Source organism: Zootoca vivipara, chromosome 3 (genome assembly GCF_965207765.1).
Source record: "Zootoca vivipara chromosome 3, rZooViv2.hap1.1, whole genome shotgun sequence".
Classification (NCBI taxonomy): domain Eukaryota; kingdom Metazoa; phylum Chordata; class Lepidosauria; order Squamata; family Lacertidae; genus Zootoca; species Zootoca vivipara.
Genome location: NC_142586.1, coordinates 29,525,243 through 29,551,974, shown reverse-complemented (window position 1 = coordinate 29,551,974; position 26,732 = coordinate 29,525,243).

Genomic DNA, 26,732 nt, shown 5'->3' with positions numbered 1-26,732 from the left:
CTTCATAAGTCGAGGTACCACTGTATTTAAGTTACAGGTAGGTAGCCATGTTCGACTGGCGTAGTCGAAACAAAATAAAAAAATTCCTTCCAGTAGCACCTTATAGACCAACTAAGTTTGTCATTCATATGAGCTTTCGTGTGCATGCACACTTCTTCAGATACTTAAGCTAAAAGATATTTAACTTAATTTAGTAACAGGAAGACAGAAGATAAATCCACAGGACCCAGACTAGCTTTCTCATTTGCTAGTTTTCATTACAGAGCGACCTGGCACTATGAGATCCACTGGTAATTTGGCAGATCAGATCAGGTCCCTATGGCTATGTGGTAGACCGGAAGAGGGAATAGCCTGTAAACACAATCCCTCTTCCATCTAGCCAGTCCACTCGCTGCCACCATATATCCCCTGTCTACAATTACCATGACTAGGCCACTCCTTTCGAATGTTTCCAGCAGAATTTTGCATCAGCAAATGGCTCCTGCTTCCCTAGGCTTTCCTTACCTGTTTGTGTATCAGCTGTCAGTGACTTCCTCCCTTCTTTAAAAAATGCTGAGACCTCCAGTGTTTCCCCCAGGTGCACAGGCACTGAGGAAGAATGCTAAGATTTGTCAATTCCTCTAGCATCCATTTAGGATTATTGTCAACGTCTATAAATCCATAAGCAAGCTATTCCTTTGAGACTAATTCTCTTTGATGGGTGATGCAGCCGGGTCACCCAGCAGGAAGAAATCTTGTTGGTCCGTATTATAGATGTGGCAGCTCAGGCACATTCTGGCTTTCTGTGATCTTCCTGTTATTCATTTGCTGCTAGGAAGGATAAACCTTTTTCTTTGCCTTCGTATGTTGGAGAAGACATCCACTCTCTACCCCATCTTTGGATTCCTTCGCCCCTCACCACCTGGGTACAAAATGTTATGTCACAAGGCAACTGTGGGGATGGCAAGCTTCTCTTTAGCAGTTTATAGAGCATTCATTTTTTTAAAAAAAAAACCCTCTATCTTAAAAAAAACAAAAACTGGAAATGCCAATAATCAAATCGTATTGGGGAGAAAATGAAGCTAGCATCTAAAAAAACCAGCTTGGGAAATGGTCAGTGGAAAGGGTTCGGATGTTGATGGTGAGAATTTTGTGTTCCTACAAACATGCTACAGTAGGTCGAATCCAAGTAAAAGTAGACTCACTCATAGTCCTGAATTTGAGTAACAGACCGAACCAAATCCCGGTGGGGTGTGGCAGAGCATTGGAGCTACCATGGCAGTAATAGTCCTGTTGCTCATACGGACTAAAGCAGAAGGCAGAGGATGCTCTAGGCCAGGGGTCAGCAACCTTTTCCAGCCATGGGCCGGTCCACCGTCCCTCAGACCATGTGGTGGGCCGGGCTATATTTTTTGGGGGGAAATGAACGAATTCCTATGCCCCACAAATAACCCAGAGATGCATTTTAAATAAAAGCACACATTCTACTCATGTAAAAACACGCTGATTCCCAGACCGTCCACGGGCCGGATTGAGAAGGCGATTGGGCCGCATCCGGCCCCCGGGCCTTAGGTTGCCTACCCCTGCTCTAGGCCGGTGTTTTCCAACCGTGGCCCTCCTTCTGACCTAGTTTCCTTCCTGTGGCTCCCCTGTCCTACTGGGAGAAAGGTAGGCTATTCAAATGTTTTGTTTGCAAATAGAACATGTTTTATTTATAATTTTTATAATTTATACAAAATATATATACTTTAAGTATTTCTTGATCAATGGGACCTTTGTGCTTGATGACCAGAAACAAGCTTTTTAAAATCTGGTTCTATTGCTGTGAGGGATGACCAAAGATCACCTCTGTGTCCATTATGTTCACCTTGGTCCAGTTTACCTTGGTCCAGTACCTATTTATCTACTTGTACTTTGACATGCTTTCGAACTGCTAGGTTGGCAGGAGATGGGACTGAGCAATGGGAACTCACCCCATCGCAGGGATTCAAACCGCTGACCTTCTGATCGGCAAGCCCTAGGCTCTGTGGTTTAACCCACAGCGCCACCTGCATCCCACCTTTACCTTAGATACCTTATATAAGCCATTCACTGGTTGATCACGTGCCAAACAGTGGCTGATGGGATGCATTCAGCTTGGTGGGTCACAAACTATGAAAACCTGTTCTAGGTGTTCACTCTCTGCCCTTCTGAGAAGTTGTAAACAGGATACAACCTAAGATGTATCAATGTAAATAAATAAGGAAATAGAGAAGTAAACTGACAGGCATAGTCTGGGAATGTAGATGCCCCTCCCTCTGAACCGCAAGCACACCTCTATTCTGCAAGCTGAGTCGGCTAGCTCTTCTGACATCACAAACCTTCAGAATTCATGATGTCATAAGAGCTAGCCAGTCAGTGGCTGCTGCAGCAAGCTAGCAAAGGATTAGTACAGGTGACAAGTATGCTTGTGAGGCCCTTCGGAAAAGAGCTATTTTTCATTTCGTGCCAAATTGTGTTGCGCAATTCCAGCCTCTTGGCTTTGGGGGTGATGTGGGTTGTAAACATGAAGAAATAAAAATGGACTCAGATTACACAGAGAGGTTCCACAGAGACGTGCAGCACGTTGCAGGAGAAGTTACCTTGCCTTAGGTTGAACATGACGATTCTTCATTCTGACACACCCTTTTCTGTTGAATTGCAAGTCTGTCTCCTTCCCTTTGCAGACTCCTGGGTATTAGGATGAGAGAATACACAAAGAGGAAAAAGATCAATCTCATTCCACAGATAATGGGGCTGGTGCAGATGGTCACTGGGCTCCAGGGGTTCGATGACAGTCTTTTGCTGAAATGTAGCAGTGAATTCCCCCAGGAAAGATGAACACACAGAGAATGCTGTTTTGTTTGCCTAAGGAGTTGGCTTCTTCTTGTTTCAGCATTAGCTAGGTAGCCTGCTCTCTTTCTCTTTTGGACTCATTCACAATGTCTGCAGACCCTCCAAGTGTCCCTATTTTCCAGGGACAGTCCTGTATTAACACAAGCTGCCCCAGTTTTTTTATTTGAACCCGGAACATCCCACTTTTCCTTAGGACACCCCTACTTTCAATCATCACAGAAATGTCGGACAGTATGGTAGGACATCCCTATTGGAGTTACGTCAAGGAAATAAGCAACTTTTTCGAAATGCAATTGGGGATTTGAACCCTGGCATCCCAGGTCCCGGTCCGGCACTCCAAGCACTTTCCCACACTGAGCGCAACCCTTTCAGGTAACCCTAAAGGTCAACGAGTTTGGACCTGATGACCGAGCTTCTTCAGATGGGTATTCCCTGAAACAGACATTGCCAGTGAAGTATAAATGAAATGCAGCCATACAGAAGCTGCCTTGTGCCGGGTGAGACCAGCAGTCCAGCAGTGGCACTGGTTCTCTAGGGTCGACAGGGGTTGGAGATAACCGGGGATTGAACCTGGGACCTTGTGTACGCATAGCAAAAGTGCAGAAGGAAAACCAAATGTATACCATTTGGCGCAGTTCATCCTGACAGAGGGATGAACTCGAGCAGCTGTTGCAGAAGAGTCAGAGAGAGAGAAAGAGAGAGAGAGAGCCTGTCAAGTGAAGAAAAGCAATGACTGATGTTTCTGGCATGTGAGTTCTCCGAGCAACCAGATCAGGAAATGAGGTCACTTGTATACAACTTGACTTAGAAATAACTGTTTGTCAGCTCACCAAAGTGTGCGGTACAAATAGCACGATTCCCATGATACGACTCGGGCGAGGGCGCGGAATTAATCTCGCAGGAAGTGTTCCATGAATATTTCCACATCTCCGTCCAGGGTCAAAGCAAGTTAATTAAAGCTGTTTGCAGTGGAAGAACCATTTTAAGTTGCTTTCCTTCGACCCCCACCCCACCCCGATCATGCTCCGCCCAGCTTCCCAAAGTGCATAGCAAGAGAAGTCTGAGCACTTAAGGAAACCGATCGATAAGCAAGTATATGCTAGGGACTCTAAAAGCCTGCTTTTAAAGGTGGGGGGGGAAGCTGAACAGGATACGCTGCTAGTTTTATGTGACAAAGGTAGGATTTGGGAGAAATCCTGATAATTATCGAGCCCTTTATCACATCAGGGGATAACTACTGTTGGTGCTACAATTGACAGAAAGCTTTTGCTGTTTAGTCTCTATCTCTAAACGTCTATTAATTAACGTTGGGTTTAGCTTTCTTTCTTAAGGTAAAATTAGATTTAGGCAAGTGCCACTGAAAAATAGCCTCTGTGCATATATTACATTTAGGAGCACTAGATGTCATGGGGAGTGATGTCATCATCATCATCATCATCACCCTGTGAGTTTCTCCTGATCCGCTCTTAGGCAGAACAAGGTAGCTGCCTCAGGTGGCAGATATTGAGAGGCAGGGTGGCTCCCTCTTCCCCCAGCTGTTCTCCCCGAGGCCCCCCAGGCTGTTCTCATTCTCTCAAGCTGGTACCCTGGCAGGTGCCTCGAATGACTTTTAATCCTGAACCTGCGTGTTTTGGAACAAATCCGTCCTCAGGGTCACATCCTTAGCAGCAATTCTCACCGGATGCCTGGGACATGTTCCCCTGGATATTGGGCTTAGAATACATTTCATTTCAAGGGATAGAAGTGGTTTGTTGAGTATTTACAAACAACTGGAAACAGATTAAGACGTTGGCGGGATTATTGTAAAAACCTGCAGGTGTTTTTTTTTTTAATAAAAAAGATATGAGATATATCTTAGAATAGACGAATAAAAGAATAAAAGAATTTGGAATATGCAGGAAAGGACAGAAATAAATGCAAGGGACCTCAGAAAGAGAGGGAAGGGAGTAGAAATGGAAGATGCTAGAACTTGGCAGAATAATTGTTGTAATGTATATAAATGAAAATTATAAACAACAACAACAACAACATTTCAAGTACCAGGGCCTTATTTCTCTAGTAGCCCCACCCCCACCACTGTTATTACACCAGTGCTCCAGAATTTCTACTTTTGTCTTAAACTCGAAAGTGCCAAGGAGGTTACTTTCTTCCTTATGCTCTGTACAAGGCTCTGTGACCAACAGCCCATCAAACCCCGCCATGCAACAAAGTGAAGCAGGTTTCTTTAAGTGTTGGAATTAATGTTGTCTGGTCTTGTGAATCCATGGCGCACAGGGCCGGTTTTGATGCCTCTGAATGTCACCCCATTTGGTGGGGAGCTTTCTGAGACTGAGGAGCAGGTTTTGGTCTCTGTTTGGAAATGTTTTTGGTGGTGGTGCATTAGGGGACCTGAAGCACACCAAGCCAGGACAGGTTGAGGGCAACAACGCGGGAGTTGGGGACATCACAATGGGCAGTCCAAGCAGGTATGGCACAGCAGCTGAACACAGGAAATGGGTGCCAAATGTGCAGTCCCGCTGGCTGCTGGGGGCTGCTTTGCCAGCATTCACCCCACAGGGAATGCATTGTCAAAGCAGCATGGAGCAGCCCTGAACCTTCCTGAGGTTCAGAGGAAGGGGGAAAGGAAACAGTGTCTCGTCCCCCCCCCCCACCTCCTCCAGATCATACAGGGTTCAAAAAACCCCAATTAAACATTTCCCCAAACTAATTTGGGGCCGGAACAGGGTCGGTTGGCATCCTGTGCCAGAGGGCATTTGGGGACCGTGCAGTGCCTCCACAGCAACAAATGACATTATCCATTTGCAAACCTCCATATTTGTTGGTTTCTTAGAATTCCTGGGCAATGCCAAGTCCTTCCAGCGAGTAATTAATATCCCAACCTAAAGTCAGCAGGCGTCCTTTGCTTTTCTATTTGGTGAACCACAGCTTCTCGCCCACAGAGGAATGAAAAATATTCAGAAGGGACCAGGTGATGTTAAAAGCGGCAAAGGATTCCTTTTGTTCCCTTCTATCACGATTGGCTTTTGACTGTAATAATATTTGCTGGGAGAGTGAAAATGACCCACTCTTTGCTGTAGTTCACATTCAGTGCGTCCAATCTGCAGTCCCTGGAGGAAGCAAGTCGGGGAGGGGGGGGGGCGGAGGAAGCAAGTCTGTATTGCAGCTGCCGGTGTTTGTGATCAAACTCATCAGAGAGCTGCCCAGCCAGATCCAGTGTCCAGATAAACATGGTATTCATGCTAACCATCTGCCTACGGGTCAATAGGGACAAAGATTTAAAATAATTACCCCTAATGAATGAATATACAATGACGCTCCTATGTGATGTAGAGTATCATCAGTCAGCACACAGACCCAGTGTTTAAAAGAGCAGTTGTTTTTTAACCCAGCCTTAGACTCAACCACTTCTAAATATGACTAGCATATGTTGCCTCAGTTCTGTATTGGGTACGTCAGCCATAGTGCTTGTTTCAAAATGCTCCCAATGGACACTTCTAATCATAGTTATTTATCACCATCAATTTTGATAGAGTTAGCAGTATTTGTAGGTCCGCCATGGACTTTATTCAACAGCTGTATACAGTAGTAGAAAAGCAAGGCGTGTTGGCACACTACTAAGAAGCCTATTCAACACTACATAAACACTAGATGCAGTGTCTCCAGCTGTTGTTGGACTACTACAACAACCATCATTCCTGGTCCTGCTAGCTAACCTCGGCTGGGGAGCCCAAGTTGAGAAACCCGGCACTAGATGCAGGCTTGGTCCATCAGAAAAATTCCAAAAGCTGAAGCAGGACAATGTTCTATTCGGACAAACCAGTGTGTCACAAAACAGTGAGCAAACTTTGGGGTTTCCCATTATTTCGAATGTTAAGTAACACTGGGGAGGGCAAGGGAGGATATGCCACATCTTCAATTCTCCAAACTGAGGACTCTAGTTGAGGGCCAAGACCCCTGGAATTCTGTGCTCCGCTCAGCAGGGATTGGGGTGGCCTATAGGACGAGATGGTTGGACAGTGTTCTCAAAGCTATGAACATGAGTTTGACCAAGCTGCAGGAGGCAGTGGAAGACAGGAGTGCCTGGCGTGCTCTGGTCCAGGGGGTCATGAAGAGTCGGACATGACTAAACAACAAATAACAATATATTCATCAGAGATGTACAAGTATCCTTATTTAACTTCAACAAATTTAGAAATAATCCACTGTGGTTTACCACTGCCCTGCCCTGAATATTTCCACTATTCCTATTCAGCTACCCAATACATAGCCAGTTGCTCAGCTTAAAGCACGCTTTCTATGTGCAAACTGCTTCCCTGCCTCATTCATTCCCCTGCTATCGCTCGAATTATCAATTACGTTTTCAGCATAAGAATAAAGGCAGGCTACTTTTGCTGTCTCCCTGGGGTTTATTCCACCATGTGTTCCATTGAGAAACTCAGCTGTCGAACTGTAAGGCTGCACTCCTCTGGAACCTTGCCCACTGTTTTGGAAAATGGAAAACATGTGCTCGGGCTCCAGCAGCCGTAATCTTTATTCACATTGTGTATTCATCTAGTTAGTGATTTCTGGACCAGCAGTGCCCACAGCCAACACTTTACTTGTTGCACAAGATCCAGTATCCTGGTGGCGTTCATAAATTTCTCATCTGTTCTTTGCCATGCAAGCTGTCGCCTCAACAGCCAGTAATGATATGCGCCTGCTTTTCCTTGCTATTTCAGGTATCTCCATATTGAAAGGGATCTCTCTCTCTCTCCTTAGTGGTGTCTGTACCAAACTGTGATTAAGCAGTTTGTTTCCCAGCTGCTAGTATTCCTGTCCTGGCATAGGACAGGATGCTGAACACATTTCACATAGTGTCATGCTGGCTACCCATCTAAAGCCTATTGTTACTCAGGACTAATGCCCAGAACAAAAGGTTTGGCTAGTTTATACTTGGGCACCAGTCCATCTCAACAGATGGGTATCAGTGCAGACAATCAAGAGAGTATATTTGCTCATCAAATTAGAAAGTGGGGGCATTTTTCCCAACTGAGTTGGTCAAAACAGCTGCCTTCGTGAAACATGTGTGCCTATGGTTAAAAGGTCTTGTGGTTACAGGAATCTATGGATGCTTTCACACTTAGAACATCAACATGGGCCAAAGGGAGCCGTGATACTAAACTACACTGTCGGGCTGTACAAGGTAAAGAGGAGATATGACAGCCATCTTCAAATATCTCAAGGACTGTCACAGGGAAGAGGGAACAAGCTTGGTTTCTCCTGCTCTCGTGGGTAGGACATGAACCAATGGCTGCAAGTTACAAGAAAGGAGATTCTGACTAAACATTGGGAAGAACTTTCTGACAGTAAGAGCTATTCAACAGTGGAACAGTCTACCTCAGGAAGTCGTGGACTCTCCTTCCTTAGAAGTTTTGAAGCAGAGGTTTGACTAGATGACCCTTGGGGTCCCTTCCAACTCTGAGGTTCTATGATTCTAAGCTCTAAGCATAGCTGCCAAGTCTCCCGTATTCCCCGGGAAACCCCCGTTTTTCCAGCCGTTTCCCACTGGCAGCCCGGATTTTAAAAACCCCTGTAAATCCCCCGGATTCTTACCGGCCCGGGGAGGCTCCTTCTGCGCATGTCTGGAGTCTCTGGACATGCACAGAAGTGATTTCTGGTGCTGTGGCCATTTTGGAAATGGGCAGAGCATGTGTAGAAGTGACTTCCGGTGCCGCTCTGCCCAGTTCCAAAATGGCCACAGCGTGACTTCCGGCGCTGCAGCCATTTTGGAAATGGGCAGAGAGAAAATTATGAACAGAAGATTTGGTTTGCCAATCAATGTGAATATTAAAGTCCCCAAAAGCTAAGGTAGGGTGAATAAGCTAAGATACGCTTGCCATGTATCAAAAAGAAAAAATCCGGAGCTTTTTTTTTTTTGCAAAATTGCAAAAAAGTAACAAATAAAATTTACTTTTTAAAGGGAAATCGGCAAAAACAATACTGCTGGCATTGGTTGCCATAAATCCGGATTTTCCTGGACATTTTGCCAATTTCCGCCTGGACACTCCTTCCAGCTGCAGTATTCTGGGTACGTCCAGGAAATTCTGGACATATAGCGACCCTAGCAAAGACAGTATCAGAAAGGAAGGTTAAGGAAAGAACCAGGGGAATAATAAATCATAGCAATCCCTAGACTGCAAGGAGCTGATAAACGAAGGGTGTGGACTTTAAAACATAAGAAGGAAAAAGGGCTTGGGTAGGGCCTCTTTTGACTAAATTATTCACTGCCATGCAGAACTTGCTATTCATTTGCCTCACATTGATCAGCCCATTTGTGAGCCCTTACTGGAGAAGAGGTAAACCGTAGTAGAGAAAACAGTTCTAGTTGACTTGAACAAACAAACCTGTTCAGAAAAGTGGGGTGAGCTAATCTGATCCAAAAGGAAATGTTCTGCTGGGTATATTCTCAGCTCATTCACCTAATCTTCACTGAGTCCCAGGTTCAGCTGGGTCCCTTACCTCTTTTAGGGTCTTTCCTTGATCATTTGCTTTTCTTTGATAGCAGCTTGGCCACTAAGGCAGTAATTCAGAAAACCATGTCAATTCGATCTGCTTCTGTATCAAAACCGTTGGGTCTCCTATGCAGTTCTCTAATAGAAACCACTTCAATTGCCTAAAATGACCAGCCCTAGGAGAATTCCCTCCTTTCATATGCCAGAGTAATACAAGAAAGGAAATATAATCCAATTAAGAGATTGCGAAACTTTTTGATGCTTGAATTTCAGCTCTCCCTCTAACAGAGCCTATGCCTAAAACTCTAAACCCATGTCTTTCATTGGGGGGCGGAAATAGACTATGTGAATCAAATATCTTGACAATGACCATATGATTCATATGTAATTAACTGTATGTGTATGGTGCTTTTTTATTTCTTTGTGTTTGTTATTTGGACATCTTCAAACATGGAGCATATAACATAGTCATTCCTGGGAAGCAACTGTGGTCTACAAACAGGAGAGAAAGAATTCACTCAGCAAACCAGAACAATAAATGTGGTGGGGCAGTTTTGTGGGCCTAAGAGTGAGCTGTATATTTTTTTAATGCACAAAACATGGCAATTTGTGGCAGTCAGATTGCTTCTGTAACCATAATTGCAGTGGTTTTGCTCAAATTTATTTGTTTATATTTCTAACTAGAGGGAGGAAGTTCAGGCAAGCCTTGCACATACTCTTAGAGGTGAGCTGCATGTTCAGAAATACCATGCGGTGCAGACTTTCTTCGATTTTACCACTTTGGGTTTCAGAGAGGTAGAAAGAATCTTTGAATGCTATAACCATTGTTTTGAAAAGCAGCAATAGCTCTGCGGGGAGGCAGACAGTTTTGTAGCCTCTGCCTTTTGGGGATAATCACAAGTTGAACTGGAGTGATTTGGGGGTTCTTTCACATTAACTTATCAATCCCCTCCCATTAGAGCAGGGCACCTGGCAAAGCCTCGTGTCGTTCTTTTAACGTTGCCTCCTATCCTGCTGCTCATCTTCTGGTCCTAATGCTAGGATCAGCCCCACCTTAACTCTCCTCTCACTAATGTGGTGAGACTCTTGAGACACCCCCCCCCCACTCTCTCATCAATCTGATTTTCCTACCTAAAATAACCTGCCTGTTGAAATCCGCCGTTTCCGGGAAAATGTAATCCTTCAGTCATGAGTGCGTGCGACTGAGAATCTTGGCAAAAGCACACAAGCCCAAAGAAAGGAGATGCCAACAAAGCCCTCTCTCTAGCATGCCAGCACTCAGCTTCATAACCCACCCAGAACTCTAGAATGAAGGGAACGCTTTGCCAGACTCATCAACCATCGGATGTCAGGGGCCCACCCACGGTGCCCTCAGCCACTACCCCTCACCACATGAAGGAAAACAAACAAACACAAAGTTTCCCTTCTGGTCTTCTCCTTTCTCCGAAGGTCACGAGGGTTCAGAGAACCTGCCCTCTTCTGCCTATGGACAGTCTCACCTTCTGAATAGCCTCTCCTAGGGGAATCAAAACATGGAAGAAGGTGTCAAACTTTGATCTCATGGGTTTCTTTCCTTATGTTGGATTTTTATCTTGAATTCTGGAAACTGGCATGGCATGAAGGAGAAAGCCTGCAGGCACTGAGTAAAATCTGAACAAGAGGCAACCTCTATGAAGTGGAACTGTGTTCCTCTGGTGGATGTTTCAGAGCATGAACTTCTTTTAAATATAATTTGAGTCATTTTAGACTACGTTCAGGAATCAAATGTGGAGGCTGCTGAATCTCGCTAGATTGGCGCCATGCCTCCTTGCCGATGCCCATCTCTCCTGCTAGTTCTTCCCCATTTTCTCTTTCTTTCTTTCTTCTTATACTTTTTATCCAATATCCCAACCACGAACAATAAAACTGGTGCTATTTTTATAGAAGAGGTGCCAGAACTCGCCACGAACGCCTCCCTTGTTCTCTTATAATGGCAATGGTGCCCACCTGAGAGGCGCCAGAACTGAGTTCCGGCAAGTTCCAGCTGAAAAAAGCCCTGAATAAAACTATACAAAATACATTAAGTGCCTCCACTTTTTTTTAAGGTTCAAGGCAGGCATGCGAAACAATCTCTCTGTGCAGAACAGAATACTACGTTTTAATTTTTTTTAAAAAAAAAAACAACCCGCAGGTACAGGAGATAGTGAGTTTTAAGGCTGCATACAAACTATACTTTTAAAGCACGTTTGAAGCATTCTTTGCCTCAGAGAATTCTGGGAACGGCAGTGTATTAAGCATTGCTGGGAACTGTAACTCTGTGCCCAGAATTCTCTGAGGGAAAGCATGTCCCTCAAATGTGGCTCACTCTGCCTATTGATAGGGCCGGCCCTGAGGGAAGTTGTCACAGCTATGAGAGCCACTCAGTCCACTAGTGCAAAGATTTAGCTTCCTCCCTCTCCTTCTCCCACTCTCCAGATCTGCTCCTGAGGGTCAGGGGAACCCAAAAACAAATTTGGGGGTTTCAGGAGCCAGGACAGATGGGATTTCATTACACAAGCATAAATCCTTGTGTTAATGGAACAAGCTGTTTAGTTGCTACATTGGATACAACTCAGAGTCCTAGCAGTTACCTACCACTGTCTTAAAGAATGCTAAAATGGTTTGGCAGTCTGTATTAATACTAGCATGCAGGGCCCAAACTAGGCATTATTTCACCCAGGTCAAAGACCCAGTTTGGCAGTCCCTGTATGTGCATTTGCACACACACACACACAGAGGCTGGGAGCCTCAGTGGTGGTGACACACACGAGCCAACGTGGTGTAGTGGTTAAGAGCGGTGGACTCATAATCTGGTGAACCGGGTTCATTTCCTTGCTCCTCCACATGCAACTGCTGGGTGACCTTGGGCTAGTCACACTTCTCTGAAGTCTCTCAGCCTTATTCACCTCACAGAGTGTTTGTTGTGGGGGAGGAAGGGAAAGGAGATGGTGAGCCGCTTTGAGACTCCTTAAGGGGAGTGAAAGGCAGGATATCAAGTCCAGACTCTTCTTCTTCATCTTCATCATCATCTTCATCAGGAACAGTCTATCTTGCATGTGCAATCTCATTGTTTCTTCAGCCATACTATTTTCATGGCAGTACACAAGGTTCATTTTTTAAAGATATACAGAGCTTTCCAACTACCTGAACAAGCATATAAAATACCTAGCATGGAATTGTATCTGTGAATATTAATATTATCATTCCATGAAGTAGGAATTCCAGATGTTTTTGGACTGAAGCTGTCATAATCCTTAACTGTTGGCCCTGCTGGCTAGGGTTGATGGCAACTGGATTCCAACATCTGGGGTCCACAGGATCCCCACCTCTGCCCTACATGGTGTCTGCATTTCCACATGTTCCTCATCCATTTCACCTCCTGCTCCCGCTGTTGTCTACCTCTACTGAGTTTACAGTGGAAGCTTCTCAGGGCAAAGACCTTCCTTTTGTTTACATTGCACTATAAGCAACCATTTCCATTGATGGTTCTGTATACACCATCACCCTGATGTCTTGCTGAAGGAGTAGCTTTCTGGTGTGTGAAACGTTTGGTGCTCCTTTTTGAACCGAAATTAACAAGTTGCCACTTGAACTGGTTTTGCAATGCCACTCTCTGCTAATCTCGACTTCCAAAGCAGTGAAACTTGCTTCATGCTCATTACGTCTGAGCATTTAATGTGCGGCGCTTGTCCCGATCAGAAATGGCCCATATGCAGCGGCGAGGGGGTTTATTTTAAAGACAAACAACAGAAAACTTCAAAGTCACTGAGCAAATCTCCACAAAGGTTTGGCTTCTGTTCAGTTCTAGGAACGGAGGATGGTTCTCGTTAGTTTAATTGTACTTAAAACACATGTATAATTAAAGAGGCAACAGGACACCACCCAGGGTGATTATTTTAGAATTAAAACGCCACAGATTAGAGAGTGCATTTGCTCCATGTCTCATTGCAAACATGAGCCACTCGTTCTCGTTCTGAGAAGGTCATAGAGTCAGAGGAAGAATAATCTTGTGGTAAGGCATGAATATGGGAGACAGGAGATACACCCTCATTTTCTGGCTCTGCCACAAACATCCTGTCTGACCCAGGCTAAATCACCTAAATTGTGTGCCTTTGTTCAGTATCTCAAAAACACAGACTACAAACCTTCACTTATCTTTATTAAAGGCTAAGCAGAGTATACCCTTCAAGGGATGGGCCACAATGACACTGTGGTAGTGCACCTGCTTTGCACGCACAAGGCCCAAGGTTCAATCCTGGGCAATCCCTGTTGGAAAGCTGGAGAGCCTCGGCCCATCAGGGTAGACCAGGGGTAGGCAACCTAAGGCCCGTGCAGGGCCGGCTCTACATAGCCCCCCGGTGGCGCAGGGCACCATGGCGCCGGCCCGCCAGGAGGGCGCCGCGAGCTGCGCCTGCCCGCTGGCCGGCCGGTCCGCCGGTCCGCTGCGCAGCTGTGCGCGGCGCCCACCTGCCCACCGCGCTGGGAAACGGGGCGGGAGGGCACCGGAGAGATCGCACTGTGCCTGCCCGCCCGCCGCGCAGCAGCGCCGCGCCCACCCGCCCACCGCGCTGGGAAACGGGGCGGAAGGGCGCCGGAGAGATCCGGCGCACCATGGCGACAGGGGCGCTTAAGACGGCGCTGGGCCCGTGGGCTGGATACGGCCCAATCGCCTTCTCAATCCGGCCCGCGGATCAGCATGTTTTTTACATAAGTAGAATGTGTCCCTTTATTTAAAATGCATCTCTGGGTTATTTGTGGGGGCTGCCTGGTGTTTTTACATGAGTAGAATGTGTGCTTTTATTTAAAACGCATCTCTGGGTTATTTGTGGGGCAGAGGAATTTGTTTATTTTTTCCCTCCAAAATATAGTCTGGCCCACCACATGGTCTGCGGGATGGTGGACCGGCCCACGGCTGAAAAAGGTTGCTGACCCCTGGGGTAGACAATATGGAGTGAAACGGACAAATGTTCTGATTCATGTAAGCCTCTTCCCTATGGAAGTAAGTCCTGCTGAGTTGAGTGGGGCTTCCTGCTCAGTCAGAATGTAAGAAGAACCTTCAGATCAGGCCAAAGGCCCATCTAGTCCAGCATCCTCTTCTCACAACAGCCAACCAGATTCCTGTGGAAAACCCACAAGCAGGATCTGAGGTCTTCAGTACTCTCCCCTTCTTCAGTTTCCAGAAACTGGCATTCAGAAGCGTTTCTGCCTCTGACTGTTAAGGGGTTAGTAGCCACTGCAATAGCCTTATCCCCCAAAGGTAAGGATCCTTTTTTTAAAAAAACTGTAATAGGTTTATTGCAGCAGCAGCTTTCATTGACAACAGCTCACCTCATCAGATACACGTAGTCTTAGCCTATATAAAGTGCTACAAAATTCTTTGTTGGTTTTGCTGCCCAGGCTCATTTTCTTCTATCTGTCCTGAATCTTCCAACATTCAGCTTCATTGGATGTCCCTGAATTCTTCTGTTGCGAGAGCGGGAGAAAAGCTTCTCTCTCCACTTTCTCTACGCCACGCATGATTTTATAAACGTCGGTCGTGCCACCTCCTGCTTGCCTTTTCTCTAAATTAAAAAGTCCGAAATGCTGCAACCTTTCTTCATAGAGAATTGCCCCACCCGCTTGGTCATTTTGTTTGCCCATTTCCACCCTATCCTTTTCGAGGTGCGGCCATCTCAAATGAACACTCAGCAATTCGGCTTCCTCAACTAGAACCGTCCATTGGTGCAAACGCAGCGCGGCTCCAAACGGGGGTCCTTTGGGCACTTTGCTTGTTTGGCTCCCCCAAACCATTTGACTGGGGTTCTCCTGGCAGAAATATGGAAACAGTCGAGCTCTGACGGGCCCTTCTGGAAACGTGGCTCAAAGAAGAGGGGAGAGAAGGGCCAGAACCATCCACGTGGCTTCCTTTTCCCCTCCTCCCTTCCCTCTCCTCCTCTGTCTCTTCCTCCCTCTTAGCCCAGCTATTTCCAAAGGTAAGGATACGTAACGGTTGAAGTTGTAAGTCTTATATTTCTCCTATACGTTTCAACACAAGGACAGGAATTATACCCTGTTATAGAACTCTTGTTGGCAAGTCTCCCAACAGCTCCCAACAGCCACAGCCAGAATGGACAATGATGAAGGATGATAGGAATTATAGTTCAACAACATCTGAGGACCACCATGTTGGCTTGCCCTGCCATACAGCAGTGGGTCTGCAACATTCCTCTGAAAGGGTCCACATTTCTCGGAAGATGTCTATCCGCACTGCCCTTGATTGCCCTCCTGTATCTGGTGAGACACAGAGACATTGCTATGTCCCAGAAACTTATTCCACTGGCTCTCATAACTGTCTCTTTGAAGTGCATCCTGGACCTCTTTGCAAAGTCCTTAATGGCATTCATGTTGAGCTGGTGCCATACTGTATCTCAGCTATGATCTTGCTGACAGCTGTCTGTGGTAGGCAGCTGCCTCCACTTGTTCCTTTGGCTTACCATTCCACTTGTTACCAATTCACTTGAGAAACGTCTAGTGTAGCTATCCCATAGGGCCCTAGGGAAATAAGGTATTTCTTGCTATGGGTAGCCTGGGGTCATTGGCTTGTCTGCAGAGGGTGAAAGTGCGCATCCTGGGAGTTGGTGTGCATGTGTGTGCCCTCAGAACAGAGGAGGCTGCCTTATACATACTCAGACCAATGATCCACCCAGCTGAAAATTGCTTATTTGACTGGCAGTGGTTTTCCAGGATTTCAGAAACGGTGATACCAGGGATTGAACCTGGGACCTTCTGCATGCAGAGCAGAAGCTCTACCATGGAGCTAGAGAGATCTGCTATGTCAGCCAAGAGTTATATAAAGCCATAGGTTGAGGTATACAAACCAAGTCCAACAGTGTTCATACTATAGCACTGAGAATTTTTCTTATCTTTTGACCTTCTGTGAAATGCTCACTTTTCATCATTGTTCCCATTGCAGTAGAGATCACAACCTGATTTTTCCCCCTCTCTCCTTCTCTGGGAACCTTCCTGTCTAGCTATCACTGGAGAGTTCACCCCTGAGATATTCTCATTCCTGCTGAGAGTAGATACTCACAACAGCTCCTTACAGGTCCACCCACTTCCACAGGAAATGTCATGAGAAAAAATGTTTTCTTAGGCCTTCCCCCATTAAAATGCTATGAGAATGTTAGCTATCCATTTTGCATTTTTATAGCATTTTGGCTGGAAGTAATGTGAGAATGTTTAGTTTCTCCCCGCTCCCATTATTTCCAGTAGAAAGATCATGAGAATATTGTAAGATGTGACTCTTCAGCAATGGAAATAGTTCCACGATGGCCGTGGCTCACAGAATACTAAAACATGCCTCTGGTTGACATTTGGGAGACGTACAACCTGTCTTCCCCAGGATGTTAATGGAAATAGCTTAACATGAAATCTCGTTCACATTTGAGTTAACTGAAACCTTGATTGATTGAAATAGCCAATTCATTTCCTCGACGCCTCAAGACATACGCGCTGTGAAACAATCCAGATTAGGGTCTATTGCCGTTATGACATTTGTCTGATTTACGCAGAGCCATGAGTTGTTCTGGCTGCCCTTTCTCTGTCGCCCTGGACCACAGAGGGAGGCGAATTGAAGCTGTGGTGCCAAAGCTCACAGATAGCATGGCAAACGCAATCCACTTACCATGATGCAAGAAAAAGAGAAGTTAGCCAACCAAAATGGAAAAGAAAGCACAACAAGGGCATCCTCTATTTACAAGCAAGCAACACAAGAAGGCCTACACTTTCACATGCTGCATGTTTCTCTTGCATGTTAGTTGGCAGCACACAGATAATGGCCAGGAGACACAGATCTCTGACAGAGCCCCCCGTTCTTCAGCGCATTCATTGGGACTTTGCCACTTTCTGTTATCTACAGCTACTGCTTTTAGAGATCGCTCCATGAAGTCCCCTGGCATTTCCCCCCGTTCTGTGGTGGGAGAAGACCTGAGAAACCCTAATCTCCAAGAAGAAGCTCCCTGTGTAGCATAGGTGCCAATTCTATGGGCTGAAGGCAGCTCAGCCCCCCTTCCCATATGCGGGGATGGGACTGAGACCCCCAGACTTGAGGGGCTGGGTTCGGCTGGACCTCCCCACAATGGAGGAGGGCCTCTTCCCAACATGTGTGATGTCACACATGTGTTGCACATGTGATGTCACACCCGTGTCATGAGGCCCCCTCAATGTCGCACAGAACTCGGCACCACTGCTGTGCAACAGGTACTTGTGGGCATGCATACATAAGGGCATATGCCCTCAAGTTCTCTCTGCTCACCAGCACCCAACCACTTCCCCCATATTAGTCCCCTACAGCAGGCACCCCCAAATTCAGCCCTCCAGATGTTTTGGGACTACAACTCCCATCATTCCTAGCTAACAGGAATAGTGGTCAGGGATGATAGGATTTGTAGTCCCAAAACATCTGGAGGGCCGAGTTTGGGGATGCCTGCCCTACAGCTTCCACTTCTCCCCGTCATGCAACTAAGACCCCCTCCTTTCACTTTCCCCATCCTATTTTTGAAGCCACTTTTATTCTGCATACCCCCAGCCCCTCCACATTATTCGATTCCGGGTTTTCCCCTGCCCCAATCCTCTGGAACGTATTTCTTTGGGAGGTGGGGAAACAGGGAGAGGAAGGACTGGGGAAGTCCTTATGCTAACGCGATGACTTTGTTAGAGACAACCGTTACTGTTTCCAAATACCGTTTCCTTGTGGCTTAATTTCGTCCTTCAGGTCACCCACTCACCATCGTTGCATGTTCTAACCTGCGATGGGGACATAGCAACAAGTCTCTAAGGTGCGAGAAGTTCCAAAAGTGCAGCATTTATCTGGGCCAAATTTCCCTTCGAGGGAAATGGAGCGGATGCGGCAAACCAGTCAGATGGATGGGGTACAAATAATAAAAGTTATTGTTGTGGGAAACTATTAAAGAAGGCGTATAATACACTGTTGGAATGGGAAACCAAAGATGAAGAAGTCAAATCAGTAATGATTATGTGGGCACAGGATGTAGGCCATAATATACAGTTTGAGGATTGGATAAGACTTTGGAAAGCAAATTTGAAATTTATGGATTGCATACTGCTGAAGGAGAATTACATGAAGATGATGTACAGATGGTATACCACACCAGTAAAACTGGCAAAAATGTATAAAACAGAACAAAAGAACTGTTGGGGGTGTGAAGAAGGGGAAGGTACATTTTATCATATGTGGTGGGATAGCAAGATTATTTTTAAAAATTGGGAAATGATATACAATGAACTGAAAAAAATGTTTAAAATAACATTTGTTTAAAAACCAGAAGCGTTTTTGTTAGGTATTTTAGGAAAAGAGCTGTTGAAATAAAAAGGAACCTTATTTATATATATTACAACAGCAACAAGAATTCTAATGGCACAAAGTTGGAATACTGGAGAAGTACCATCTAAAGAGCAATGGCAAGAAAAACTTATGAACTATGCAGAGTTAGCAAAGTTAACCTTTTACAATATATTTGCAGAAACAAAAAAAAACATGGACTCATTGGCAGGATTTAAATAAACATTTACAATTTTTTTTACACAAAACAAGAAATATAACAATGTGATAACATAGTATTATATACAAACAGCAGAATTTATCATTTAATGTAATAAACCAGAAATGGAAGCTGAGGGAAGTCAACAGGGAGGGGTGAATTGAAAAATGAATGTCTAGTATTGATATTGGAAAACTGGTTTGGAAAATATAAAATCAATTTTTAAAATTAACCAAAAGAAGTTGTTGTGGCATTTATGTAATATTTATGTTTATTTACAGTTACACAGGTTGAGCCCACATGATCCTCTTCCTTTACAGAGCCCTCAGAAAACTCAGCCTGGCTTTCTTTTTTTGTCTCTCCCAAACTGTATTCCTACCTCAAACTGCATTTTCTATTTACAGGGAGGTAGCCGTGTTGGTCTGCCGTAGTCGAAACAAAACAAAATAAAAAACCTTAGAGACCAATTAAGTTTGTTACTGGTATGAGCTTTCGTGTACATGCACACTTCTTGCAGTTCTATTGTTTCTTTTCATACACAGATCTAGATTTAATCTTCCTTAGCAGTGGAGATACACTGCTTCTATTCAGAACAACAAAGCTGGTCATGTATCAAGAAGCATTAACAATTAAGAATTTCATGGAAACAGATTACCTGAATATTCTGGGCTACTGACAGTCCTTCCTCAAGTCCAAGTATCTGGTCAGGGTATTGCCTTGATGCAACCCTCAATGACAGTCCTCTTAACAGAAATCTGATAGGAAACCCACCTCAATATTCCACATTATCTATCATCTATCTATCTATCTATCTATCTATCTATCTATCTATCTATCTATCTATCATCATCTATCATCATCTATCTTCTATCTATCATCATCTATCATCTCAATTATATCTAATATATTGATCCATCAATAAAGCAGAGTGTTTTAAATCTAGTACAGTCATACCTCGGTTTGAGTACTTTCAGTTTAAGTACTCCGCGGACCCGTCTGGAATGGATTAATCCACTTTCCATTACTTTCAATGGGAAAGTTCGCTTCAGGTTAAGTACGCTTCAGGTTAAGTACGAATTTCCAGAACCAATTACACTCATACTTCGGGTTAAGTACGCTTCAGATTGAGTACTCCATGGACTGTCTGGAATGGATTAATTCACTTTCCATTACTTTCAATGGGAAAGTTTGCTTCAGGTTAAGTACGCTTCAGGTTAAGTACAGACTTCCGGAACCAATTGTGTACTTAAACTGAGGTACCACTGTACAGTAATTGTTTTCTGATTAACCTATGTTTACGATCTGTGGCTATGGAAAAAGAACAGTAATGATGTTTCCATATTAATTTTGCACCACGACACAGAATTTTAGGAAGAGCTTCTGTTTGTGGGTGTTGCAGATTACAGATCACACAAAAAAGTTTCTCAATAACCAGAAGATGGCACTGCACTGTAAAGCAGTTAGAACCACTGCTAGCTGGAACTGGAGATCTGGGAAGTCATTCTTTTTGATGCTGTCTTATTAAATGATAATAACAAAACTGAGATGTTTTGCAATCAAAAATGCACTTCAGGAATGTCAATCAACAGAGCAGAAAAACAAAACCTAGCATTTGGATTCCTAATACATACAAAGCTACCCGCTGCCTAATGGTGCCTTCTCTCCTTTTTTGAAACAGGCTTTCTCAGACACTTGTCATTGTCCTGGGAAAACGGTGTGGCCAGCATCACTCCACTCAGAAGATCCTGTCCCATTTTGGGGAAATTCCATTTTCCTACCGCTCCAATTGCAAAATGCAGTTGCTGGAAAACTAACAGTTCTCACGTCAGCAAGCAGAACGATTGCACCATTTTGCTGTTGGGATGACCATACTAAAAGAAGAACATCCTACCTGAACACACCATGTTGTGTGCCTACTGTTGCCCTGTAGGTTTTGCCTTTACCGTTCGCTTTACTTGGCTTGCCACACAGGGCATCAGCCTGTAGTTCCTGACAGGTTGGCTGGTTCAGAGAAGCCTGACATGGTTGCTGCGAAATTTGCAAGACTTTGGCGAAGTGTTTTGAGTCGCATGAGTACACTGCCATGCACAATAGCATAGATGTCACTGGCAACAGAGGAAAATAAAAAAGGCAGGCATTGCTCAATGGTTTAACAATAGGATGCTTTAAAATGGCTTACTTTTTTTGGGTTACGGACACTTTTCCAGCTGACCAGCCTAACCATAAACCATCAAGGTTCACTTAGCTGTTCTGAGGCTTGGCCAGTGATTCTGCGATTCGGTGTTCTATTGCACCAAAAGCGGTTTAGTCCTGCTGGACACATGACCCGAAAAGCTGTCTGTAGACAAACACCGGCTCCCTCAACGTGAAGTCAGATGAGCGCCACACCCCATAGTCACTTTTGACTGGACTTAACCATCCAGGGTTCCTTTGCCTTTTCTTTTACCTTTGAAAAGTGCACTCTACCTTTGGGAAGGAACACAGAGAGAATATCAGCAGCAGTGCCATATTTATGTATAGGCTAAGTAGGCTGAAGCCTAGAGCCTCTAAATCTAGGGGGCCTTGCCAGCCTGCCTGCTCCCCACTGCCACAGACTCCCCTCTCCCAAAATTGTAAACCCAAGACTTCATGAAAGCAGTGGGGTGCAACTTGAATTATTTTTTTGTAGGGCCCTAGTTCACAGCCAAAGTCTGCAAAATCTTATAGATTTGCCTGCCATCTAGATTGCCCTGGTGCAGGGGCCCCATTAGGAGAGGCCCATGGGGCCCAATTTGGCTAAATTGTTCCAATTGCCTTAAGGTCAGCCCTGATGAGACTGTGCAGGGGTTGGACTGACAAGCCCTGCACCTTCTAGGTCCCTGGTGTCACCATTCAGAGCACAGACTCAATGACTTGCTAGGGAAATAAAGGGGGGCACCTATTGGAAATCAGTTTTGTCACCTCTTCCCCCCCATATGAGCCCAGCCACCTTTTATTCACAGTCGCATAAGCACTACACTACAGCATGGCCATAAACCTGTACGTTCAACTGCTGAAATACACACCCAATATGTAGCAATGGAGATTTATGTTACTGCTTTATGAATGAACACTGTGTTTTATGAATGTACTCTGTATTTTGTGAATTACCTAAGAGCCACTAATAGGGAGCTCTAGAATCTGACAGCTAACCAATTGGGTACTACCAAACAGCGACCCCTATTGCTGAAAGCAGGTAACCAGCAGGAAACGCTTCAGCTCAGCCTTTGCACTGTTGACTGAACACCACCTACTGTGCAGATAATGGAGAAAGCTCATAAATTGTATCCCTTCTGGCATCCTGGCCAACTCTATTATGCTGGTGTAAACCCTGGTGCACCAGAAGACCAGAATAGCAGCAAATAAAATCCGCTCATGCGTCAGTGACTGATAAGACTTGTCAACCAGTTCTTCCAAAGTCTTCCTAAATGATAAAGCTCCAAAATACAGGCCAAAAGAGAGCAGGTCTAGGAAGAGCGAGGCATACAATGGCACCACTAGTGAAAAGGTCCTGCTCTGTGTAGCTCCTGCCCTGTCATTTGATAGGGTGCCCACTTGCCCTCCTCCTTGACATGGAATGTTCTCTACTGGAGTCTCCAGGTCTAGTACAAAGACCATAAGAAGGGAAAGCAGGGACCTTGAAGTTACCAACAGCTGTTAATCAACCAAGCAAGCACACAGGTCACCTTTGTCACAGTCAGGATGCCTATGTCCTGGCCAGGCCTGCACCCAATCTTGTTTTTGTACAATCTTATTTGTTCTTAGTAACCAAAATTATATTATCAACATATGCAAGCAGAAAAGTTGTTTTCCTTCATTTGCAAGGAATCGTGCAAAACAAAGTGGGACTAATAAAGAAAAGTTCCAGGGTGGCAACAGAAAGCAAACTAAAAATGCTTTTGCAGTTCATCAAAACTATCCACCAATATCAAGTTATAGGAAAACTGGTGCTATTAACAGTAATCCTTCTAGTTGATTAATTGGTTTGGCAACTTCCATGCACATGATGTGCGATGCTAATTATTTTGCCCAAGAGTTAAATGATAACTAATCAGAGGCAGTTACAGTTGCAAATGGCAACAAAATATCTGTGAAAGGAAGAGGAGCAGGTTTGCTCAAGTGTGTTGGAGGTAAAAATACTGTTTGTAATGAAGTGAGAGCAATAGTTTACTTGCTCGAATTAACAAATAAGAAAGTTTTGAGAATTTAAATTCTAGATTAAAATTGATTACTTAATTGAGAAGGGAATTGTAACAAAAACACTGGGGCCTAATTTGAATAGTAGAATGCCTGGTATCTGGTTGTCAATCTCATTGTTTATTTCTACACTGTGGCTGCAGACCAAAGCACTCCTCAGGAGACCTATGAGATTCAGGTGAGGGTCAGATGCCTTGTCAATCCCAACAGGTATATAACAGGATGAGCTGGCCTGCCCAGGCCACAAAAGGTTTACAAAGTTCAATTGCTTTAGAATTGGGCAGAACATTGTGATCAAGCTCTGTTAACATTGCCAGTCTAGGTGCACTTTTGAAAGTCCCTATTAGTATAGAATCATACAGTAGAGTTGGAAGGGTCATCAAGTTGCAGGAATCTCAGCTAAAGCATCCAAGACAGATGGCCAGACAACCTCTGCTTCAAATCCTCCCAGGAAGGAGAGTCCATAACCTCCCGAGGGAGACACTTCTGCTGCCTAACAGCTCTTACTGTCCGAAAGTTTTTTCGTGTTTTTCGTCGAAGTCTCCTTTTCTTGTAACTTGAAGCTGTTCGTTCCTGGCGCTCTTACGGCCTTGTGTCCATTTAAATTAAAATTGTGCATCCTTTGCACACATAGAAACGAACTCGTCTCAAAGAAGCTGTCTAATATTTGATAGCATAATTAGAGCTAATAAGACTATCTCCGTTTCATATTTGACTTATTATGCCAACTCATTGCGACCAATTGTTGGTTTATAGAAAGACATTATTTGTGCTATCTAAAGGAGGGTATTTAAGCATAGAATTGCAGGTTTCTAAGACAGGAATTCACGTGAAATAATAATCTGCTGTCTCGATATTGGCTTTAACGTACCTAATGAGATTTCCTGCATTAATATAATTGGCTATAAAATTAGACTGCATCTCAATGAACGCTTTAAGTTCACCAGCACAAAACTTCCCACTGGATTATTATTTGCAGGCTTGTCAATCAGGTGCTCACCGTTCCTTTAAAGTTTAAGCCTTATTAACCTACACACTGGATTTGACTGATGATAGGCCATAACAAACAAAGAGAGCCCACTCTCCAGTTCCAAATCCTGTCATCCCAGTTCAGAGGGTCTCCACAAACCCCTCTGGAAGAGATGAAAGGATCACTCAAATGTCTGATTATTCAGACATACAAGCTATGAGGGGACATTGTGTTGTTGGTTTTTTTGTTATTAAAAAAAAGTTTGCAGAGTTCCTTGAGGAATGAAATACATCTCCTTTGGGGTGGGGTGGGGGTGCAATTGCTCTGTATGAATCGCAGCACAAAGCTAGCCTTGGTTTTTTGTTTTGTTTTTAGCTTTGGTCTTCACGGACAGTGTCAAATGCACGCTGGGAACACCATATGCAAGATCTGAATTTAACACACGGTTGGCAAAAGCAGCAAGATTCAAATTGCACCATGCCAAGGTTGCCCAGATACGGGTAGAAAGCCGGATGGCTTTCCGCTGGTTTATCAGCTATGTTAGAGAATCTCCAGAAACTGGTGAAGTTTTGTTATGAAGTCCAAACAGAGTTTCATCTGGGTACTCTGAAGATGCACAGATTTTCAAGGAGGATACATACATTGCTATATGTGCCTTTGTGCACTGCATGTGAGCCTTGGATCTAGATGTTCAGTCACTGGATTACTGGCATTCCCTCCCAATGATCCAGTAGCCTGACCCGAGAGACAAAGCACCTTCTCTTTGTAGGCCTGATTCTAATTGGATCTCTTTTGGCTTCCCAGAGAAGCACCTGAAGTTGTCTGTAGGGTAGTTATGCATTCTGCTTCAGAGAGGACATCACTTTAAAGATAAAGAACCATAGAATCTTAGAGTTGGAAGGGACCCTAAGGGTCATCTAGTTCAACCACCAGTAATGCAGGAATCACAACTAAAGCATCCATGACAGAAGGCATCCAACCTCTGTTTAAAAACCTTCAAGGAAGGAGAGTTCACCACCTCTCGTGGGAATCTCTTCCACTTCCAAACAGCTCTTACTGTCAGACAGTGTTTCCGAACATTTAGCCAGAATCTCCTTTCTTCTGACTTGAAGCCATTGGTCCAAGTCCTACCCTCGAGAGCAGGAGAAACCAAGCTTGTTCCCTCTTCCCTGCGACAGCCCTTGAGATATTTGAAGAGATATTATCTCCTCTCCTCCTCTTTTCCTTGTACAGCCCGACAGTCTATTTTAGTATCACGGCTCCCTTTGGCCCGTGTTGATGTTCTAAGTGTGAAAGCATCCATAGATTCCTGTAACCACAGACCTTCTAACCATAGGCACACGTGTTTCACGAAGGCAGTTGTTTTGACTAACTCAGTGACAGCCCTTAAGATATTTGAAGATGGCTATCATAACTCTTCTCCATCTCCTGTTTTCCAGGCTAAACATACCCAGCTCCTTCGAGCTTTCCTTGTAGGGCTTAGTTTCCAGACCATGAGTAGGCAAACTAGGGTCCAGGGACCGGATCCGGCCCAATCACCTTCTAAATCCGGCCCGCGGATGGCCTGGGAATCAGCGTGTTTTCACATGAGTAGAAGTGTGCTTTTATTTAAAATGCATCTCTGGGTTATTTGTGGCACATACGAATTCATTCCCCGCCCCAAAAAAAAAATAGTCCGGCCCCCCACAAGGTCTGAGGGACAGTGGACCCTGCAGAAAAAGTTTGCTGACCCCTGTTCCAGTCCATAAAAAAGAGAGCAAGGGCTTTGAAACTGCCTATCCACAGTAAGCAGTAGCAGTCACATAGGTTCACCAGATCATAGTCTTCCCCACTATGGTGAAAGGCATTGCATCTCTATTTTAGATTATGACAATTATTTCTGGATTTGTGTTTATACCTATAAATTAACACATGCAATTTTTATGCAAACCTGTGTCTTTTCTTAAAAAGTGAAGAATCTTGTCCTTTTTGCTGATATGTATGTGGCTAAGGTGGCAGGCAGCAGGTCTAACATTGGGATACATTGTCGTCCTGCCATGTGGTCATGATAATGTAGCCATCTTCGAATATGTCAAGGGCTGTCGCCCGCCGCCCGCTGCTGCCTGATGTGTTGGCGTGGCGCCGCAGTGTATCCCTCCTGTGCGCACATGCGTCGTGATGCATGCATCATGTCTTGTGCATCATGACACATGCGGCGTGTCTTTTAAAAATAGGATAGCTGCTTATTTCCTTGACATCTGATGCTAGGGCGTTCCACAGAGGGGCGCCACTACCGACAAGGCCCTCTGCCTGGTTCCCTGTAACCTCACTTCTTGCAATGAGGGAACCGCTAGAAGGCCCTCGGCGCTGGACCTCAGTGTCCGGGCTGAACAATGGGGGTGGAGACGCTCCTTCAGGTATACAGGACCGAGGCTGTTTAGGGCTTTAAAGGTCAGCACCAACACTTTGAATTGTCCCATGATCAGAAGAACCCATTGCTAGCCCAGCCCTTCCAATTCATTGGGATTTCCTCTGTTTGGCAATACATCACCCTAATCTCAAGATTCTTGGACTGCGATTAAAGACTCTTTTTAAAAAAAATCAGGAAGAAAATTAACTTCATATTAAAATACCTTTTAAAAGTAACGTTGCTTTTATCCAAACGGT